This window comes from Pleurodeles waltl, unplaced genomic scaffold (assembly GCF_031143425.1).
Source record: "Pleurodeles waltl isolate 20211129_DDA unplaced genomic scaffold, aPleWal1.hap1.20221129 scaffold_67, whole genome shotgun sequence".
In the NCBI taxonomy this organism is placed as follows: Eukaryota; Metazoa; Chordata; class Amphibia; order Caudata; family Salamandridae; genus Pleurodeles; species Pleurodeles waltl.
The window spans coordinates 3,429,141-3,451,739 of NW_027150384.1; the positions used below are offsets into that span (position 1 = coordinate 3,429,141).

Here is a 22,599-nt window from a genome sequence, read left to right on the forward strand (position 1 = left end):
CGTAAGCTTGAAATTTTTTTTGTGTATTTCAGAAGCGGAATCAATGATAATGTCACGTGACATAGGATGACGTTTAAACACATGGAAGGCAGCGTAAACACGGTTCAATATTAGCAATAAGTGACATATAGCGCCTGGATGGTATTAATAGTACATTAGCGCTCACAACTGGAATATACCCAAAAGTAAACATGAAACACTCTAAATAAAACACAGAACTAAAACAAAACCTAAATATAACTGATCCAACTTTAAGAAACCTATTTTGTTCAAATGCTCTGTACATACTTCGTCAGGGGTAGTAAGCACTATAAAAACACAATTACAATATTATAAAGCAACATAATCCCCTTTATTAACTTTTGGATTCCAAAAATAATAAATGAAAATATATAATCAAATTCTGTCTCTACTCAGTCATTTTTCCTACAAGTTAAATTATCTGGCGGGTTTGCAGTTTAGCAAACCCTTGAGTTTGTGAATAGAAAAAAAGAAAGATGCGTCAATGGGCAGCGCCTGGGCCACTTCTCATGCCATGTAGTGCCTTAACAACACCCTACACACGGGCGCTAGATAGCTCAGTGGGTGGAGCGGAGGCCTGTAGTGAAGAGCTGACATCCTCAGCTCCCAAATCCGCCTCCCAGGACTTTTCCTCAGTCTCCTCTGTTTCCTCCGCTTTCCAACCCCAAGCAGCTCCTTTCTCAGCCACTCAGACACCTTGGCTTTTCCCGCCTCCTCTCTTCCCCTTCCCAGTCCAGCTCCCTCCTCCAGCTGGGGGGGGGGGAGTGTCCCCTCAGTCCCTTTGTGCACCCCCCCCCCCCTGATGAGACAGAGCCGGGGACCCCTGGGCTGAGGAGCGAGGCCGGTGCCCCCCACCCCCGGCTGAAGCAGCCCCGGAGCTGCTTGTAGTGAGTGTGGAAGGTGATGCTGCTGGGAGCTGCTGAGAGCGTCTGCTGGGAGGGGAGAAGGTTGTGTGAAGTGTTTCAGAGCAGCGGGTTTGTGTGTGTGTTTTGTGCAGTGTGTGTGTGTGTGTGTTTGTTGAGGCTGTGTCGGTGTGAAGCAAATGGGAAATGTGAAAGATGAGTAACGTATCACGATACAGCGGATTGAAGGACATGACAAGGAGCTACACAGGAGCCCGCGCAGTATGTGTTCCTCGTTGGTATAGTGGTCAGTATCCCCGCCTGTCACGCGGGAGACCGGGGTTCAATTCCCCGACGGGGAGGATGGAAATTTTACGTTTTAAACTAACCCTACATATAGACGACTGAACAATTTATGATGTCATATGATGACACTATAGGGGCTGATACTTTGTATTTATGGCCACAGCTCCCAGAAGCTGAAATATTTACTAATGCAACCCCGCACCTTTTAAAATCTATCACGGGCAATTAGTAAGCGCTTCATCTTTGGGACTCTGTACTTTCTTGGAAATGGAAAGGTGTAATGGAGGGTTATTATTGAGATAAAAATCAAAGTACTAAATGATAAAGACCATGCGTTTTAACTAGTATATTGTCACGCGAAATAAATGAAATGTAATGGAGGGCTATTTTAGATTGAAATTATAAAGTATTTCATGACAAATAAATGAAATGCTGGGCGGGCTCTGAATGGGGAATTGTTTTATACGAAGGTAAAAGTTTTTTCTTTATTTAAGTGCAGTGGTTCAGAACTTACAGACACACGGTGAGAGCAAAAGAAACACTGACCCCGAGGTGCCCCTCCCACCATCCTCATCAGATCCACTGCATTCTGGGACTTGTAGTCCTGTTTATAACACTCTCACGTTAGGGCCACGGGTTCCAGCATCCAGTGAGGGGCTCTAGCCAGGGGGAGCTGCTCGTGCACCTGGAAACCTAAGAGCTGCCCTTAGGAGCCCTGAGAAGAAGCACTGACCCCTTTTAATTGTACTCACTAGGTATCTTGATGGTTAATTGGTGATTGATGGTTTCATTCTCCAGTATGTGATATGAGAGCCTCACACACCTTGGAGGCTGGGAACTCTCAGCAGATTTCAGTCCATTTAAGGTGCAGTATGTTTTTTCTTCAGTCTTCCTTAATGTAGTGTGTTTTCTGTGTCTGCTGCTATTTTCCCTCCTTTAATTACCATCAGTGTTTTCTACCTCATTGAGTTCATTTAACAAAATTGGAAATGAAACACACTTGGCCACAGCACACTCTTGGTGTGGTTCAGGGGTCTCATGTGCGCACTCCCTGGTGGTCTAGTGGTTAGGATTCGGCGCTCTCACCGCCGCGGCCCGGGTTCGATTCCCGGTCAGGGAAGGATGTGTGTTTTTTTTTTCTTATTTCTATGGTTTGATTCTGGACAGGGAAAGTTTCATTTTCTTTTTTAATTCTATTAAAACACACATTATTACTTTTAAAATTGGAGCTCTTTCATTACATGTACTTCTTCACTTGAGTTGTCACCAGTAATAACTAAACATTTCACGGACAGTCACAAACCACTGACAGAAGAGTGAGTGACTACTGGTTCACGAAGCTATCAGTGGGTTAAGACATTCAGGAGACTTTTTCTGAAGTCTTTTATTAAAGTTTATTTTAGAAGATAAATCAATATTAATATCACGTGACGCAGGATGACGTTTAAACAACATGAAGGACAGTGTAAGCAGGTTTAAATATTAGCAATAGCTCACGTGAGTGATTTTTATTAATAGAAAATTAGCGCCCCCCGAATGATTTCATCATCACTTCAGTTCTTTATTAAAGTGCATCTTTCATTCACTTCGGTTCTTCTGTTTGGTTTCTTGCAAATCCCTCAAGTTATCATAAAGTTCACTTTGCATCTCCTCGACTTTGGCATCCGTCTCTTTCGGTTTCTTCCTCTCGTTGCTGCCATCATCTTAGTCCCACAAGTTTTCCCTTCAATGATGAAAGTCCTTTGCAACATTTCAAGAAAATAAGCGCACGTGCAATACCGACTAATGTGACAAACATTGGTGCTAATAGCAGCTTCTAAACTCCACCATCTGCACCCCCAGCCATTGGCCCATCTACCCAAACCTGTGACCGACCGATCCGAAAAATGACCTGGATTCTTCCCATGCACCCGTCTCTTCTGCTTCAGTTAATTCATGCCTTATGTGTGTAATATTAACAATACAGGCATTAAGCTTATAATTTATGAGAGGAATGTAAGCACAGCCTCTCGAGCATCAGTGGCGGCTGCCTCAAATCTCAAAAGGGGGGAAAAGGAGAGGGGGGGGAAATACTAAAATATATATTTTGTTAAACTTACCTATCTGCTGTCTCTGACTGCCCCCTCCTCTCTCCATGGAGTTGGTGTCCCAGGAGTCCATGGGACACCAGCACAGACTCCCACTCAATCCTGGAGCTGCTCTCATTCTATACCTTGCATGAGAGCAGCGTCAGGATTGGTCTGAGCGGCTTGGTCTGCCGCTCAGACAGTGCACTGGAGCCTGTGTTGTTTCTCCAACCCGGCAGTGCAACACAGCCGGGCTGAAGAAACCTAAGTGTGCATGTCAGTTTGCTGGGCTAAGACAGCCAGCCAAACTGACATACGCACTTTTAAGTGCACTCACTCCCCTCCTCCTCCCCCCTTCCATGGCCCAGCCCCACCACTCCCTGCCAATGGTGGCTCAGCCACCGGCTGAAAATTAAAATGATAATTAAATATTGTTTTATTTTTCAGCTGCTGGCTCTGAGCCAGTGGGCGACGCTTCTGCGCCATTGCGAAGGAGCCGCCCCTATCGACCAGTAAAGACTTTGCAAACTCCGTATTTCTTTGGGAGGAGCAAATCCAACGTAAGACGGTTTTGCATAATCAGAGCCCACATTCCAAGCATCCCTTTATTAATCAGCGTTAGAGCACGTACAGTGTTAGTAGCAAGCTGTCAACCAAGGCAGACATTTTTCTAATCTTTATATCATTCAGCGCTACTCCTACAGATGGTATTAATGCTCCAAAAATCTCAATAAGAATCTACTTAAAGCTTCCTCTATTTATTTTAATATAATTATCAAGAGGAGAATCTAATTAATTAATTTAGTAAGTTTGAGAAAAACCTAATACAGCATAGAAACTTCCTACCCAATTAGGTGGTCACTGAAAATAAGACGATTGACCAAATATATAATATAGGTTGTAGGAAGTCGGCTCTGTATGTACTATTTCAAAGTAAGAAATAGCATGCACAGAGTCCAAGGGTTCCCCTTAGAGGTAAGATAGTGGCAAAAAGAGATAATTCTAATGCTCTATTTTGTGGTAGTGTGGTCGAGCAGTAGGCTGATCAGAGGGTAGTGTTAAGCATTTGTTGTACACACACAGGCAATAAATGAGCATCACACACTCAAAGACAATTCCAGGCCAATAGGTTTTTTTTATATAGAAAAATATATTTTCTTAGTTTATTTTAAGAACCACAGGTTCAAGGTTTACAAACAATACTTTAAATGAAAGGTATTTCACTCAGGTATCTTAGGAACTTTGAATAATCACAACAGCATGTACAGTTTTGGCAAAAATGGCAATAAGCTATTTTAAAAATGGGCACAGTGCAAAAATCGACAGTTCCTGGGGGAGGTAAGTATTGGTTAGGTTCACAGGTAAGTAAAGCACTTACAGGGTTCAAAGTTGGGTCCAAGGTAGCCCACCGTTGGGGGTTCAGGGCAACCCCAAAGTTACTACACCAGCAGCACAGGGCCGTCAGGTGCAGAGGTCAAAGTGGTGCCCAAAACACATAGGCTTCAATGGAAATAAGGGTGCCCCGGTTCCAGTCTGCCAGCAGGTAAGTACCCGCGACTTCGGAGGCAGACCAGGGGGGTTTTGTAGGGCACCGGGGGTGACACAAGCAGGCACAGAGAGTACACCCTCAGCGGCACTGGGGCGGCCGGGTGCAGAGTGCAAACAGGCATCGGGTTTGCAATAAAGATCAATGGGGAGACCTGGGGGTCTCTTCAGTGATGCAGGCAGGCAAGGGGGGCTCCTCGAGGTAGCCACCACCTGGGCTAGGAAGAGGTCTGCCTGGGGGTCGCTCCTGCACTGGAGTTCGGATCCTTCAGGTCCTGGGGGCTGCGGGTGCGGTGTGTTTCCCAGACGTCCCATTCTTTGAAGCAGGCAGTCGCGGTCATGGGGAGCCTCTGGATTCCCTCTGCAGGCATCCCTATGGGGGGACAGGGGGGTCAACTCTGGCTACTCACGGGCTTGCAGTCGCCAGGGAGCCCTCCCTGTAGAGTTAGTTTTCCGCTGGTCGAGCCGGGGGGGGGGGGGGTCGGGTGCAGAGTAGAAAGTCTCACACTTCCGGCGGGAAACATGTGGTCTTTAAAAGTTGCTTCTTTGTTGCAAAGTTGCAAGTTTTGTGGAACAGGGCCGCTGTCCTCGGGAGTTTCTTGGTCCTTTTAGATGCAGGGTAGTCCTCTGAGGCTTCAGAGGTCGTTGGACCCTGGGGGACGCGTTGCTGTTGCAGTTTTTCTCGAAGTGGGGAGACAGGCCGGTAGGGCTGGGGCCAAAGCAGTTGGTGTCTCCGTCTTCTCTGCAGGGCTTCAGGTCAGCAGTCCTTCTTCGTCTTCAGGTTGCAGGAATCTGGTTTCCTAGGTTCTGGGGAACCCCTAAATACTGAATTTAGGGGGTGTGTTTAGGTCTGGGAGGGCAGTAGCCAATGGCTACAGTCCTTGAGGGTGGCTACACCCTCTTTGTGCTTCCTCCCTGAGGGGAGGGGGGGCACATCCCTATTCCTATTGGGGGAATCCTCCAAAATCAAGATGGAGGATTTCTAAAGGCAGGGGTCACCTCAGCTCAGGACACCTTAGGGGCTGTCCTGACCGGTGGGTGACTCCTCCTTGTTATTCTCATTATCTCCCCTGGACTTGCCGCCAAAAGTGGGGGCTGTGTCCAGGGGGCTGGCATCTCCACTAGCTGGAGTGCCCTGGGGCATTGTAACACAAAGCCTGACCCTTTGAGGCTCACTGCTAGGTTTTACAGTTCCTGCAGGGGGGAGGTGTGAAGCACCTCCACCCAGAGCTGGCTTTTGTTTCTGCCCTCAGAGAGCACAAAGGCCCTCACCACATGGGGTCAGAAACTCGTCTCTCAGCAGCAGGCTGGCACAGACCAGTCATTCCTCCATTGAACAATTGGGTAAAATACAGGGGGGATCTCTAAGATGCCCTCTGTATCCATTTTTTAATAAATCCAACACTGGCATTAGTGTGGGTTTATTATTCTGAGAAGTTTGATACCAGACTTCCCAGTATTCAGTGTAGCCATTATGGAGCTGTGGAGTTAGTTTTTGACAAACTCCCAGACCATATACTTAATATGGCCACAACTGTACTTACAATGTCTAAGAATAGACTTAGACACTGTAGGGGCATATTGCTCATCCAGCTATGCTCTCACCTGTGGTATAGTGCACCCTGCCTTAGGGCTGTAAGGCCTACTAGAGGGGTGACTTACTTATGCCACAGGCAGCATTTTGTGTGCATGGCATCCTGAGGGGGATGCCATGTCGACTTTGCCTTTTTTCTTCCTACCATCACACACCATCTGCAATGGCAGTGTGCATGTGTTAGGTGAGGGGTCCCTTAGGGTGGCTCAACATATTCTGCAGCTCTTAGGGACCTTCCCTGGTCACAGGGCCCTTGGTACCACTGGTACCTTTTACCAGGGACTTATCTGTGTGCCAGGTGTGTGCCAATTGTGGAAACAATGGTACATTTTAGGTACAAGAACACTGGTGCTGGGGCCTGGTTAGGAGGGTACCAGCACACTTCTCCGTCAAGTCACCATCACTATCAGGCAAAAAGTGGGGGGGTAATTGCAACAGGGAGCCATTTCCTTACATAGGTCTTTAATGCTAGCTTCTACAGTGGAAAAAGTCTTTCCTTTTACTAAATAGCTGTGTCCACACTCACTGCATCCTAATTTCTCAACTGTCTCATTTCCCTCTGGCTGACATACTGTATACAGTGCTCCTTTTCTTATTCACTTCAGGACTCAATTCAGGAGGAGTTTCCTTTAAAATCTCCTCTCCTTTCCCAGTAATATGGACAGCATTCATTTTCTCTTCTCTTTCTTTATCTACTCTTATCCTTTCATTCAATTCATCTGTGAATATTCTTTTGTCTGCATTAATTTTACAGGCTACATCATGCACGTTATGATCAGTAATGATTTTGTTAGTTAAAGGAGTAAAGAATGTCATTATTAGAAATTGGGTCTTTAGTTGGTGGTGGTTTTCACCCTGTCCAAGTAGGGACCCTCACTCTACTCAGGGTAAGGGAGTCACACAGTTAAGATAACCCCTGCTCACCCCTTTGGTAGCTTGGCTCAAACAGTCAGGCTTATCTCAGAGGCATTGTATAAAGTATTTGTACACACACACATAGTAACACAGTGGAAACACCACAAAAGTACTCCACACTAGTTTAGAAAAATAGCCAATATTTATCTGAGTAAAACAAGACCAAAACAGCAAAATCCAACATTCACAAATAAAGATACACATTTTTAAAGATTAAATGTAGTATAGCACTTAGAAACACAATAGCTCCAACTGGGGCTATCACAACGTCTTGACAGGGTCATCTCCAGTCTGACGCCACTCGCGAGGGTGGGCCGGTCAAAGAGTCCCACGGACTCCGGTTACTGAACCTTGGAAACCTATGAGGAAACAAAGACGTTTCAGAGTATGGGAAGTGAGGCTTTGCTGGAGCTGGTGCGACATTGGTTCCTTACCGCCACCGGGGAGGTGAGGCTTCGGTTCCTTACGGTTGTAGGGGAGGTGATGCAGCATTGGTGGCAAGGCATCAGTTCCTTATGACATGGCGGGGTCGATGGATCCAGCAGCTGAAGACATGAGGTGTTGACTTCGTGTGCCGCGATCACACCACAGGCTACAGGTGCTGCAGCAGAGTCGGAGACAGGTACCATGAATGTCAGTGACGTGGCGCTTGAGACTCACGTTGTGGCAAGACTTTGAATGTGCTGCAGCGGCGCCGGGCCTGCGGTGTAGGTCGCAGTCATTGCACTCAGCGAGGAACATGGCTCTGGTGCAGGCAGTGGCATGGAGTCACAGAGCAGTGCCGATCCTGATGTCATCCTGGACATCGATGCACTAGTTTGTTTTTGGTTGCACCAGAACTCTCTTGCAAGGGCCCAGGAACTGGTTTTATCACCACTAGTCAAGTCACGACACTCTACAAGAGAGCCCATGTCCTGGTAAGTGAAGTCTTTGATGGCCCTGAGACTCCCTAAGAGGAGGCAAGCTCAGTTCAAGTGCTTGGAGATCTTTGGAATGCAGGATGTAGAAAGCAAAGTCCAGTCCTTTCACTCCCAGGACAGAAGCAGCAAGCAGCAGACCAACACAACAAAGCAACAAACAGAGTGGCAATCCCCCCTACAGCATCCTGCTCTTCTTCCTGGCAGAATGTCCTCAGTTCAAAAGTGTTCTAGCTATGTGGGGTCAGAGGTCCAGTACTTATACCCATTTCTGTCTTTGAAGTTGGCTAACTTCAAAGTGAAGTTTTTGTAGTGCACAAGACCCTGTCTTTCCCTACCCTGTCCCCAGGCACACTCCAGAGGGTTGGAGACTGCTTTGTGTGAGGACAGGCCCAGCCCTATTCAGGTGCAAGTGTCAGCTCCTCCCACAACTCTAGCACAGGAAGACCTATCATCCTGGTAATGGGCCATCAAGATAAGCACGGCAGACCCCAACTCTGTCTGTGTGACTTTCTAGAGTGAATGCACAAACAGCCCAACTGTCATTCTGACCCAGATGTGTATTCAGCAGACAGACAGTAAATGGTTAAGCAAGAAAATGTCCACTTTCTAAAAGTGGCATTTTCAAACTTATAATTCAAAAATGAGCTTCACCAAAAGATGTATTTTTAAAATGGGGAGTTCAGAGACCCCAAACTCCATATATCTATCAGATCTCAATGGGAAATTACACTTAGAAGGTATTTCAAGGCAATACCCCTATTGCCCTATGGGAGAGACAGGTCTTGCAATATAGAACCCCCAATTCAGCAGTGTTTCACTAGCAGGGCATGTAAAACACACCAGTATATGTCCTACCTTTTAAATACACTGCACCCTGCCCTGAGGCTGCCTTGGGCCTACTTTAGGGGGGACTTACATGTAGTAAAAGGGAAGGTTTGAGCCTGGCAAGTGGGTGCATTTTCCAGGTCGACATGACAGTGCAAGACAGCACACACAGACACTGCAGTGGCAGGGCTGAGACATATTTACAGGGCTTCTCATGTGGGTGCTACAATCAGTGCTACAGGCCCACTAGTAGCATTTGATTTACAGGTCCTGGGCACACATAGTGAACTTTACAAGGGATTTACTAGTAAATCAGATATGCCAATCATGAATAAAGCTATCGCCAAATCATTTTGGACAGAGAACATATGTGCTTTAGCACTGTTTATCAGTAGTACAGTGCCCAGAGACCTAAACCCAACAAAAACAGGTCAGAAAATATAGGAGGGAGGAGGCAAAAAGCTTGGGGATAACCCTGCGAAAAGGGCCAAGCCCAACAGTCATCATATACTCATGCTGTTCCCTTGATTTTCACCCTTTATAAGTATTAGGCATGTGTTTAGTAACCCACAGATATAGATTCTCTCAATTCATAATAGGTACATTTTCTAAAGAATTATCAAAGTCGGAATGAAATCTTGTTTTATTGGTAATATAGAATAAGGGAAACAGAACACGTAAAAGAATAAGATACAGGAAGGTGAGAAACTGCTCTTCGGCTGACGAAACAAGCAGATAAGAACAAATGAAGCAATTTTCAATTTTTTATTTTAATCTTGCCTAACCTTTATGTATTCATATAACATTTGATAATACACATAACTATACACATTCTCATACTGTGGGAGGTGTGAAATTTATATTTCATGAGATGAAGGGCTAGTCACAAAAGCAACAGTAATATTATGTACATTAGGAAGGTCATTCCCTTCAGCAAATAAACAACCAACTTGGTATGGTCCATGTAGGAGGCTGGCCTGGCTTATAGTGGGTACCTGATGGTACTTACACTTTGTGCCAGGTCCAGTTATCCCTTATTAGTAGATTAGTAGTGTTCTAGCAGCTTAGGCTGATAGAGGTAGCTATAACAGAGCAGCTTAGGCTGAACTAGGAGACATGCAAAGCTCCTACTATACCACTTATACCATATGGCACTATATCATAAGAATCACAATACTCATTGTTACTAAAAATAAAGGTACTTTATTTTAGTGACAATGTGCCAAAAATATCACAGTGGATATACTCCCTTAGGAGGTAAGTAACATACACAAAATATACACACAAACCAAAATCAGGTAAGTAAACAGTTAGAAAAGTAGTGCAAACACTGTAGAATACAATAGGATGCAATAAGCCTAGGGGCAACAAAAACCATATACTCTGAAAGTGGAATGCGAACCACGAAGGGACCCCAGGCCTAGTGTAGTGTGTAGAGGGTCACTGGGAGTGTAAGAAAACATTAAGGGTGTCCAAGATACCCCACCCCAAGACCCTGAAAAGTAGGAGTAAAGTGACCCTACTTCCCCAGAAACACACTAATTCTGATGACTTCATAATGGCTGCTGAGTGGACAATAAAGGAATTGGTGCGTAATATTAGCCTCTGTCTTTAACAAAATCCAGATTTTCTGTTTACCAAAGTGGATGAAAACCTACATTTCATTTTAAGGACTGTCTCTATTTGTTAATGAGACACTTGTTGCGCTCCTTTTGATATTTGGTGACCTAGGTATGTGACTACCTCCTGACAGTGCTGAAACTTCTCAGGCAAAACCGAATGTCCATTCAGAGCTAACTGATTAGGTAAAGCCGTGGTGTCTTGTTTGCAAGCTTCCTTTGTCATTGACGCATCAGTAGATCATGTATTGGATTAGAGTCGAGCTACAAGATTACTGCAAAGTCACTAAATTATTTTTAAGAATTTGAAGGACTCTCTGTATAGCCTTGTGGGGCGCAGCACCACACAAGGTTTTTCACTTGGGACTGAAACGCGAGGAGATACTGGCTCTCTTCAAGCCACAAACAGAGAAAAATGCCTGGCAAAGATCAATGACCGTAAACTACTCTGTACCTGAGGGAATATGAAACAATATCACAGCAGTGTTTGGTACCCTAGGACAGCATGGAATGACAATCTGATTAATCTCTCGGGGGTCTTGTACAATCCTTCATTTCTTATTTGATTTTGTAAGGGCAATATAGGTGAATTGCACAGACCTCCAATTACTTCTTTCAAGATTCCTTTTCTCTATCATAATTTCAATAAGAGGGGTGATTCCTCAATGGCGTCTGGGGTCATTTTACATGGGCGAATTTGAAGGTAAACAGCATTAGGGTTGAACAATGCCTGGGCTGACTGTTCTGAGGAACTGCTTCTCTGCTTTGCTGAGCTGCTCGGCTGCCTGCTGGTCTCTGCCCTGCTGAGGACAAGGACTTTACCCCGAAGTGACTCCAAGGACTTGCTAGCCTGCCTCCTGTTTACTGAAGTCTCCGGAACACAAAATACTTTTTGCAACTCTCCTGGTGCTGCTGGACACTGTCATATGTGAATCCTGCCCTTACCTGAGGCGCCACAAAGTGGGTTCTGTACCTGTTTTCTGCAAAAATTGATGCATCGTCACCAATATGCCTGTCGGAACAGATGCATCGCCCTTCGACGCAGAGGCCGTTCAGCAACAGTTGACTAACCGCTTGCATGACCCAATGACGACGCTCTGCTCTGCTCGATGACGGCGCATTGCCTGATTCCAGTGGAGCCAAAGATGCAGACCCCACTGCATGGAACAGGTCAATGCATCGTGTCCTCGACGTTGATGCTTTGCTCCATCTGAGGTACTTTTTCAGTGGACCCTGCTTGGGTTCTTCGGGTGGCCTTCCCTCCATCGCGGTCGGTCTGAACTTTGGATTTGCAGCGGTCCCCCGTGACCTGAAGTAACCTTTTGACAGCTTTTCTAAGCACTATTTTCAGTTTATTCTTTAAAAATATATCTCGACTTCTATTTATTGGGGTTTTGACATTTTGGTCTTGTGTTGCTCAGATAAACATTCTCTATTTTTCCAACCCCTTGTGGAGTATTTTTCTGGTGTTTTCATTGTGTTACTGTGTGTGTATTGCCCAAATACTTTACACATTGCCTCTTAAGTTAAGCCTGCCTGCTTTATGCCAGGCTATCAGAGGGTGAGCACAGGATAATTTAAAGTGTGTGTCTGACTTACCCTGACTAGAGTGGTGGTTCCTGCTTGTATAGGGTACACACTCTGACAACCAGAAACCCCATTTCTAGCAACAAACATACTGCTAATATCGAAAGTTTGGATCCTAAGTGGGGCATATGTCACTCTTAGCTATTGTTCTTTACTGCTGTCGCACAATTTGGAAATGGGAGCAGCAATTCTAACCAAGTGAGTTATTGTGCTAGTAAGAAATTAAGTTAGCCTGATAATGTTAGTACTGATGAGATTGGTTTTAACTTTGAGTTTTTTACATAATTTGCAGCCCAAAGTGATTGTGGCCTGTTTCTGCTTTTTTAACTCTGTCTCTCTGCTCCAAGACCACAAATTCTCTCTGCACTTGCACTTTTATTGTTTAAGTGGAACCCCTCCTCTAAGCATTTGCACTTATTAATGAGGCTGTTGTAGTTTTTAGTATGCATTGCATAACTTACCCTAAAACTTTCAAGTGAAGGCTGGTAGTATCTTCTGAAACAACAATAGTCATCAAGTATAGCAACTGACTTGTTAATTTGATTCTGTGCATAATTGATTTGATTTTATAATTAATTTTAATCCCGGCGCCCTCTATTCATAGATCCAAGCAATTATGTTGTAGTACTACTCGAGCAGGATTTGTGAAGAATTACGTATTACTGACCTTTGAGTTATGTTTTTTGTTTATGTGTGCACTACTGTGATCATTCTTTGCTTTGTTTGTACTTTTATGAAGTTGGTGATTGAAATAAAGTTGTTATGATGATGACACAGCACAATCATATACCCTTAGCTCCAAGAAACAACCACACCGCACATCAAGGCTGGGATCAGAAAACAACAAACACAACATCCTGTCATGAGCCGGATCAGACTCTGACCCAGCGGCGCCCGGTGCGCTGCACAAATGCCCGGAACAGGCGGTCACCGCTTTTTACATCCAGAAGGATGAAGGGTCAGGGCTTGTGTGACTGTCTTAAAGACGAGAGCCCTGAACGTAAATCATGTAAATCTAGAGAGTTTACATGGAAAATCCACACAGGTAAATCTACACAAGACAAGGTTCAAAGTACAAACCATGAAGGTTTATTTAAAACATAAAAAATCAGTGCAGAATACAGAGAAGGAAATTCAAAACGTGCAACGTGCAAATAAATGTAAGATATCATTGGCAGCGGGAATTGAACCCTTCTGTGCTCCATTGTCAGGCCTGGTCACGGTCTAGCATGAGGCAAATGAGAGCCACGGCGCATGCGTCATGCTGCTCAGTATAGGCCAGAATAAAACATTTGAAACATGTTCCAGTTGCAGATTGATAAACAGACTAACCTGGAGTCTGCTCTCTAAGCGGGATGTGAAAGAACGTGGCTCATTTCCGACACTGTGAGTTTTTTACACTTTTGAACAGAGAAACTGAACAGGTTGTGTGGTTTGATGAAGGAAGTTGCATTATATAACCCAACAGTACAACAGAAACCACATCACATGGTCACATGACCTTCCCTCTACATCTAATGAGTAACTCTGCATTTGTCCTACAGAGAGAACAATTCCACATTCAAAAATATACACAGTACCTCAGTCCGGCCTCAGTAACCGGCCTTCAGTTGTGTACAGTTGTAAATCTGTCCTCTCCAGTAACATCATGAACATAAAAATAATACAACATAATAATGTTGCAGTGCAAACAAGGCCATAGAGCTACTGAATTTTGTGCAATTAATCAAGTAATGAAGGTCACATTTGAGGCTTTTAATGCACTGTCGGGGGGAGGGGGAGGAAAGAATGAGCGTCAGGCACTGAGTCTCGCACATTTGAAATGTGCAGTTTGAACACACGCGTAGGGCAAGGCCAAGGTTAACATCTCTGTTATATTAAACACAGTAAAAAGACTGCATTTGTGACTCTTTAGTATCAGTTAAAACACAGAATGATTAATTGTGGAGTCTGCTCCAACAACCGCATAACAACAGCAGAGTCAGTAACACTGCATGACCACAGCAGAGATAATAACACTGCATGACCACAGCAGAGATAATAACACTGCATGACCACAGCAGAGTCAATAACACTGCACGACCACAGCAGAGTCAATAACACTGCATACATACAGCTGAGATAATAACACTGCATGACCACAGCAGAGTCAATAACACTGCATGACCACAGCAGAGTCAATAACACTGCATGACCACAGCAGAGATAATAACACTGCATGACTAAAGCAGAGTCAATAACACTGCATGACCACAGCAGAGATAACAACACTGTATAACCACAGCAGAGATAATAACACTGCATGACCACAGCAGAGATAATAACACTGCATGACCACAGCAGAGATAATAACACTGCATGACCACAGCAGAGTCAATAACACTGTGTGACCACAGCAGAGATAATAACACTTCATGACCACAGCAGAGATAATAACACTGCATGACCACAGCAGAGATAATAACACTGCATGACCACAGCAGAGTCAATAACACTGCATGACCACAGCAGAGATAATAACACTGCACAACCACAGCAGTCAATAACACTGCATGACCACAGCAGAGATAATAACACTGCACGACCACAGCAGAGTCAATAACACTGCATGACCACAGCAGAGATAATAACACTGCACGACCACAGCAGAGTCAATCTCACTGCGTGACCACAGCAGAGATAATAACACTGCACGACCACAGCAGAGTCAATAACACTGCATGACCACAGCAGAGTCAATAACACTGTATAACTACAGGAGAGATAATAACACTGCATGACTACAGCAGAGATAATAACACTGCATGACCACAGCAGAGATAATAACACTGCATGACCACAGAAGAGTCAATAACACTGCATGACCACAGCAGAGTCAATAACACTGCATACATACAGCTGAGATAATAACACTGCATGACCACAGCAGAGATAATAACACTGCATGACTACAGCAGAGTCAATAACACTGCATGACCACAGCAGTCAATAACACTGCATGGCCACAGCTGAGATAATAACACTGCATGACTACAGAGAAGTCAATAACACTGCATGACCACAGCAAAGAGAATAACACTGCATGACTACAGCAGAGATAATAACACTGCATAACCACAGCACAGTCAATAACACTGCATGACCACAGCAGAGTCAATAACACTGCATGATTACAGCAGAGATAATAACACTGCATGACCACAGCAGAGTCAATAACACTGTATAACCACAGCAGGGATAATAACACTGCATAACTACAGCTGAGATATTAACACTGCATGACCACAGCAGAGATAATAACACTGTATAACCACAGCAGAGTCAGTAACACTGCATGGCCACAGCAGTCAATAACACTGCATGACCACAGCAGAGTCAATAACACTGTATAACCACAGCAGAGATAACACTGTATAACCACAGCAAAGTCAGTAACACTGCACGACCACATCAGAGCTAATAATACTACATAACCACATTAAAGGGCTCCTTGGACTGATATCTCTAAGAGAGAACCGTGGTGGCCCCCGGACAGGAGACACCCCCGGGCAGGGAGAGGTGACTTCTATTTATAGGATGCTCTAGAGAGCCTGACAGACCAAAGATAACAGACACAGCAGAGAGTGAGCACACAACTAGTGAAGGGTGAGTGTGAATGATAATGCCCCAGATCAGTAGACGGCTCCCTGGTGGCAAAGTAGAATATTGCACCTGTCTATGCTCCATAAACCCTGATCCCCTTACACACTGCAGCAAACACCCTGACCCGCATCATCTCATCAGTGTTACCGTGACATCACAACCATTGGTGTCCGTCTTCATCTGACTGATGTGGTCTTTAACAGGCAAAATGCAACACCCCTGCCGCGGGGCCATAAATAATGTGAAAAGATACCGATAGGAGAAACACTTTTACTTATTTCCCCATTGAACCCCCCACCGTGGACTAAGGACTGGTCCTTTATAAGCTACACAGACGCAATGTGTGATCCTCGCACACAATCTGTGATGGATGTTTCCCTTTCAGTTTTGAATAAATGAAGCAGATATTTTCTTTCATTTCTAAATTCAGATTATCTGTGTCAGAAGACCCTCTTATGAAGCCTCCTCCTGTTCTTTGGGATTCCCGGGCCATATCTAAGGTTGGTTCAATAAAAAAACAATAATTGATCCATGATAGACACAGCACATATCATGTTTAAGGAGCATCTGTCAGCTGGCTCGTTGGTCTAGGGGTATGATTCTCGCTTTGGGTGCGAGAGGTCCCGGGTTCAAATCCCGGACGAGCCCTCTTTTCTTTTCCTAAATTTACTCATTTTTAAAGGCACTTTTCAATAAATAGAAAGTAGACGATTCAGGAAGCAAACTACTTTGAAATAACCTCTAATGGTTGTGAATTTCAACCCAGGACCGGCTGCACTAGAATCAGAGCCCCAGACCAGCGGTGCAGCTGCAGAAACAGCTGGAGGAGGGGGGGCTACCCTGCCACATCAGCATTGGAGGGGGACTGTATGTTACATGCGCAGAATCCTACAGCAGGGGATGCACATCTCGTGTTAAACCCACACTCTGGGGGCAGCAGGGTGAGCCGTGGGGTGCACAGGAGAGTGAGACACTGGGAAGGGTGAGGGGATTGTGAGGACCCCAGCAGCCGGGCCCAGACCCCACCCACCTGAGGGGTAAGAGGACGGTGTGATCCATGGAGTGTCTGCTCGTGAGACGCACATATAATGCATGACCCTGTTCTGTCCTCCGGCCCCCCTCCCACCCCCCCTGCGAGTGTCTGTACCTATACACATTGGAGTACGGGGGAACAGAAGGGGCAGGAGAGAGTGCAGGAAGAGGTCAGACACCTGAGGCTGGTGACAACGGGAGGTGATGCTGGAGTCAGCCGTTGACTGATGTCTGACGGGCCAGACACCAAACTGACCCTGGTGAAAAGGGGGTCGAAGTGGAGGGATTGAGTGAGGTCTGACGGGTCAGACACCGAACGGAACCGGTGAGATGGGAGCGGTGTAGGGGTGGGCTGGTTTCTGATCTCACGTGATGCCTTCTCGGGAGTCTCTACTGGAGCCTTCCATAGGTCAGTCAGTGGAGCGGAGGACTGGAGTGGAAGAACTGACCTCCTCAGGTCACAAATCCGGCTCCAAGGACTTTTACAAACTCTGCTCTGTTTCCTCTGCTTTCCAATCCAAAGCAGCTCCTTTCTCAGCCACTCGGACACCTTGACTTTTTCTGCCTCCTCTCTTCCTCTTCCCAGTCCAGCTCCCTCCTCCAGCTGGGGGGGCGGGGCAGTGTCCCCTCAGTCCCTCTGTGCAACCCCCCCTAATGAGACAGAGCCGTTGCCCAGGGTGAGCCGTGGGAGTGCACACGAGTGTGAAACGTGTGCACTCCCACGTGTGAGGGGATTGTGAGGACACCAGCAGCCGGGCCCAGACCCCACCCACCCTACACGTCTGTGCTTACACACATGGGAGGTAACAGCAAAGGTGGACCCAGAGCAGGAAGAGGTCAGACACCTGAGAGTGCTGTTTTTGGCGTCATGTTTAACGCCTACTCAAAGCAGGTATTAAATGGACGCACCCATTGAGCCCAATGGGCCTCCTTGCACTTTGCTACTCTAGCGTCAACATTTTTGCCGCTAGTGCAACAAAGCGCCACAATAGCATTAAAAAATTGATTCTATTGTCCTAATGTGCGCCATGGTGCGCCACATGGTGTCGTTAGGTGCCGGTGGGAGGAGCACAAGAAAAGCGGCGCATCAATGCTGGTGCGCCACTTTCTTGTAAATCTGGCCCTTAGTTTTAGCGCCTTGTCACTGTTAGAACTCTCCAGACACTCTCTCACAGCCCTTTCCACCCCCAGGGGCAACAAAATGCCTCAAACGAGCTAACTCCACAATCTTTCTATGTAAAGAACCAGGACCACCAATCTGGGCCACTCTCAGACAGTTCATCCGTAACCAATCGATGAAGTTTCAATCCTTTCACTAACGTCTTCTGAGATGTATCATCCTTCAAACACCTGACCACCTCCACCAATATGAGGCCCCCTTGACCTTTTCTCTTCCACTCCTCCTCCTGCATCCCACATCAGTAACAGCGCACACTCCAACCTTAGGGCAGTGGCCGCTCCTCCGCTATGGGCGCAGGAGCGTCGCCCCCCTGCCAGCAGCAACCACTGCAAATCCTTTAACAACGAAAGGATAATAAACTAGAGTTTATTATCCTTCGTACAGTTTATTATCCTTCGTTGTTAAAGGGGCGGGGCATTGGGGATGACGAGCACTGAGGGGAGTGCACTGTGCACTCTCCTCTGCGCATGTGTGTTTGGCCGGACGTCTTGAGCCGGCCAAACACACATGCGCACGGTGCTCTCTCCAGCCCAGCAGTGTGTTGCCGGTGTGGAGAGAGCAGACACAGGCCCCGTCTGCCTGGGATTGCCTGGGTGCTCCCAGCCAATCCCAATGCTGCTCTGAGCAGCGTCAGGATTGGCCGCAGGGCAGGCTGGGTGCCTGTGCCTGCTGAGGAGACAGAGGAGCGGCAGAGTGGCATGGCATGCAGCAAAGTATTTTTAAAAAACATTTTGATATCCCCCCCTGCGTGCCGCCCCGCCTCCCTGTAACCCCAGCGAGCTGTGACTTACCTTCATTCTCCAGCCCAACATGTGCCTCAGCAGAGTCCACAGACAGCTAGCCCCTTGTTGCTATGGTGTGTGTATTTGTAAAGCACACTATCACCCACGAGGGTACCCTGGCATTGAGTAGCTGTGTGTGCTTAGCCCTGCCAATGGTAGGTTGGATGATTGAAAAGCCAGGTCTTCAGCTTTTTGCAGAAAAGAAGAGAGGAGGCTCTAACATGGAGTGGGGGGCCGCTCCATACTCTAGGAGCGATGTAAGTGAAAGTCCGTCCTCCTGATTTGGTTCTGTGTATGCATTGGATGTGTACAAGTCGGAGTCCTGCATAGCGGAGATGTCTGGGTGGTTGTAGAAGAAGATGCAACTGTTTAGGTAGGTGGGGCCTAATCTGTGTAGTGCCTGGAATCTGTGAAGAGTTTGAAATAAGCACATTTGTATATTATAAGCCAGCCAAGCTCCCTTAGGTGTGATGTGAGTTCTGTGTTGAAGGTTGAGGATGAGTCTGTCTTCCGAGGTTTGAATGGTTTGTAGTCTTCTGGTAAGTTGGTTGGTGATCCCGGTGTAGAGGTTGTTCCCGTACTCCAACTTGCTTATAACTAGGGCGTGGGTGAACGTTTTTCTAGTATTGCTTGGGAGCCATTTGAAGATCATCCCCAGAATCTTCTTGGTGTGGAAGCAGGATGCAGTGATGCCGTTGACTTGTGCTTTCATGTCCAGTTTGCTGTGAGTGATTATTCCAAGGTTCCTGGCATGGGTGCTGGTTGTGGGTCCGCATTCAGCTAGCCATCAGGTCGAGTCCCATGTGGAGGTGTTACTGCCGAAGATCACTATTTACATCCTGTCAGTGTTGAGCTTGAGGCCGATGGCTTTCATCCAGTTAGTGACTTTGGTATGATTTTGGTGATGCAGGGTGTGAACTGGCTTTTTGTGCTTGGGGCTTGTCCGAGAAGAAGAGTATGAGGTGCATGTTGTCGGCAGACAAGAGGATGTTGATGTCACGAGCATGGTTATGTTGGCAAGAGGGAATCATGTATGCATTGAAAAGGGTGGAGATGTGCAATGAACTTTGAGGCACCCCTTAGGTAAGTTTGCAGGCTTCCGAGGAATAAAGTGCCAGGCTGACCGCTTGTGTTCTATCTGTTAAGAAAGAGCAGTGTCAGCAGATAACGGGTCTTGATGCCATCTCATGCGGGTGCCTGATGAGGATGGGGTGTAAAATTCTGCAGAGAAGTCCAGGAGAATGAGGCCTGCCATCTCCCCCCCCTTTCAAGGATCGTCTGGCTGTTGTCTGTGTAGATGATGAGTGTTGTTTCTGTACAGTGGTTGGGCCTGAATTTGGACTACGTGACATTGAGGAGACGGTGGTTGCTGTGGTGGTCAGTGAGATTTTGTATAAGTCCTTTCCCTGGTATGGGATGAGGCAGAGGGGTCTATAGTTGGAAAGCATGGCTGGGTCAATGGGTGGTTTCTTGAGCAGGGGAATGATGGTGTTATTTTTCCAGGTGTCCGGAAATGTGACTGAGTCCATGGAGAAGTTGAGGATGGGTGTTAGTGCTCCGCTGTTTGGTAGGAGTCCTTTGGTGAAGATGTGGTGAGGGCAAGGGACAGATGGGGCCATAGAGTGGATGATCTTCACTGGAGCAGTGATTTTGACAGTGTTGATGAGGTCAGAATTTATTCTTAGTCCATGCTGGGAAATTAAGTTGCAACGGTGACGGTGTCCGGTAGAGGGCTGCATTGCTGTATATGGAGGTGATTTTGAAAAATTCTGAGAGCTGGTTCCATGGGTCTTGTTAGGGGGCGATGTTATTGGAGACGATGGAAAGAGCAGTGGAATCTTTGATGGTGGCAAAGATTTCTTTGCTGTTCTCAGGGCTGGCATCAATGCAATCTGCAAGAGCTGTGTGCTTGGTCTTTCATATCTGCTGGTGGTGGCATCTTAGATCCGATTTGTCTTTATCTGTGGTGTCTTGACTTGCTCTCCAATTGCACCTAAGTTGCTTGCGGTGGCGTTTCAACAGCCTGAGTTCCTGTGAGTACCAAGTGGCCTGTGAGTTGCACTTGAGAGGAGTTAGAGTGTGACACATGCAGTGATCCAGCTGTTGAGGTTCTTGATAGCTTTCAGCACATTGCGGGTGTGCTCAGGCAGATGAGTGAGAGGACGGAAGCCCACTCTTCTTCTGTGATGCTTTTCCAGCTGTGGCTGGTAGTTCTGATGGTGGTAGGTCTGACCTGGTCCGGGATGGATATGCTTAAACTCACAAGAGCGTTTTTTTGTCCAGATCATGGTTGCTGGCTTGATGACGGCGATGTTGCTGATGAAAGAGAAAATTGGTTCCAATAGGTGTCTAGTGGTGTGGGTCGGTGGTAACATGCAGGGTGAGGCCAAGGTTTTCTAGAAGAGTAAGAGGGTTTGGGAGGGTGCGATCTTTTAGGTGAAAGTTAAGGTTTCCTGAGAGGATGAAGATGCTGGCATTGTTAATTAGGGGGTGCCACGTAGTCCTGATGTTGCTGGTGATATTGGTGGTCTATATACAAGGATTAGGCCCAAGGAGATGTGGACTGTGACGCATATCTTCAGCATGAGGTGTTTCATGTAGCTGGTTGGGATGTCAGCAGAAGGTCCATACACAGTGGGAGGCAGATCACAAGGTATGGCTTCCACCAGGCCCAGTGCCCTCCCCTCTACAGCTGGGCAATCCCTTCACTGCACACAGCTTTAGGATATGATCAACCCACAAGCTTTCCTACATGATGTCACTTTCCCTTGAAAGCTAACTTGCTGATGGAGGTTCTGCAGTACTAAACCCTCTGGAGACCGATTTGCATGAGCATCACCTGTCATCTGGCAAATGAGTTGCCCCCTTAATAAGTGAAAACTGATTCCAGAGCAAGACCAAAGCCTTGAGTGTGTGGAAGTATTTGTGTTCCTCTGGCAGGGTGAACATATGGGCTTGTTGCACCTGGCCCTTTTTGCAGGGTCATCATCAATCTTTTTGCCACTTTCCTCCTAATTTTTCTGACCAGTTTTGTTGGCTTTAGGACTCTGGGCACTTTACCACTGCTAATCAGTGCTAAAATGCATAGGCTCTCTGTGTAAATTGTATTGTTGATTGGTTTATTTCTTATTGGCATTTTTAATTTACTAGTAAGTCCCTAGTAAGCTGCACTAGAGGTGCCCAGGGCCTGTAAATCAAATGCTACTAGTGGGCCTGCAGCACTGGTTGTGCCACCCACATTAGTAGCCCTGTAAACATGGCTCAGACCTGCCACTGTAGTGTCTGTGTGTGCAGTTGTAAACTGCCAATTCGACCTGGCAAGTGTACCCACTTGCCAGGTCCAAACCTTCCCTTTTGGTACATATAAGGCACCCCTAAGGTAGGCCCTAAATAGCCCCATGGGCAGGGTGCAGTGTATTTAAAAGGTAGGACATGTACTGGTGTGTTTTACATGTCCTAGCAGTGAAATACTGCCAAATTCGGGTTTCACTGTTGCAAGGCCTATCCCCCTCATAGGTTAACATGGGGGCTGCATTTAAATAACTTTAAAGCCAAATTCCCTTTGAGGGCAGATAGACATATGCAGCTTGGGGTCTCTGAATTCACAATTTAAAAATACATCTTTTAGTGAAGTTGGTTTTTAGATTGTGAGTTTGAAAATGCCACTTTTAGAAAGCAGGCATTTTTCTTGCATAAACCATTCTGTGACTCTGCCTGTTTGTG

General features: G+C 46.3%; 3 non-coding genes across 3 annotated transcripts; all 3 read left to right on the forward strand.

Annotated features, from left to right (window-relative positions):
* Window positions 1–1,153: 1,153 nt before the first annotated feature.
* Window positions 1,154–1,225, forward strand: TRNAD-GUC (transfer RNA aspartic acid (anticodon GUC)). Its single transcript has one exon. It is a non-coding gene; the product is annotated as a tRNA-Asp (tRNA).
* Window positions 1,226–2,217: 992 nt separating this feature from the next.
* TRNAE-CUC (transfer RNA glutamic acid (anticodon CUC)) lies at window positions 2,218–2,289 on the forward strand. Its single transcript has one exon. It is a non-coding gene; the product is annotated as a tRNA-Glu (tRNA).
* Window positions 2,290–16,458: 14,169 nt separating this feature from the next.
* On the forward strand, window positions 16,459–16,530 carry TRNAP-UGG (transfer RNA proline (anticodon UGG)). The gene has a single exon. It is a non-coding gene; the product is annotated as a tRNA-Pro (tRNA).
* Window positions 16,531–22,599: the final 6,069 nt, after the last annotated feature.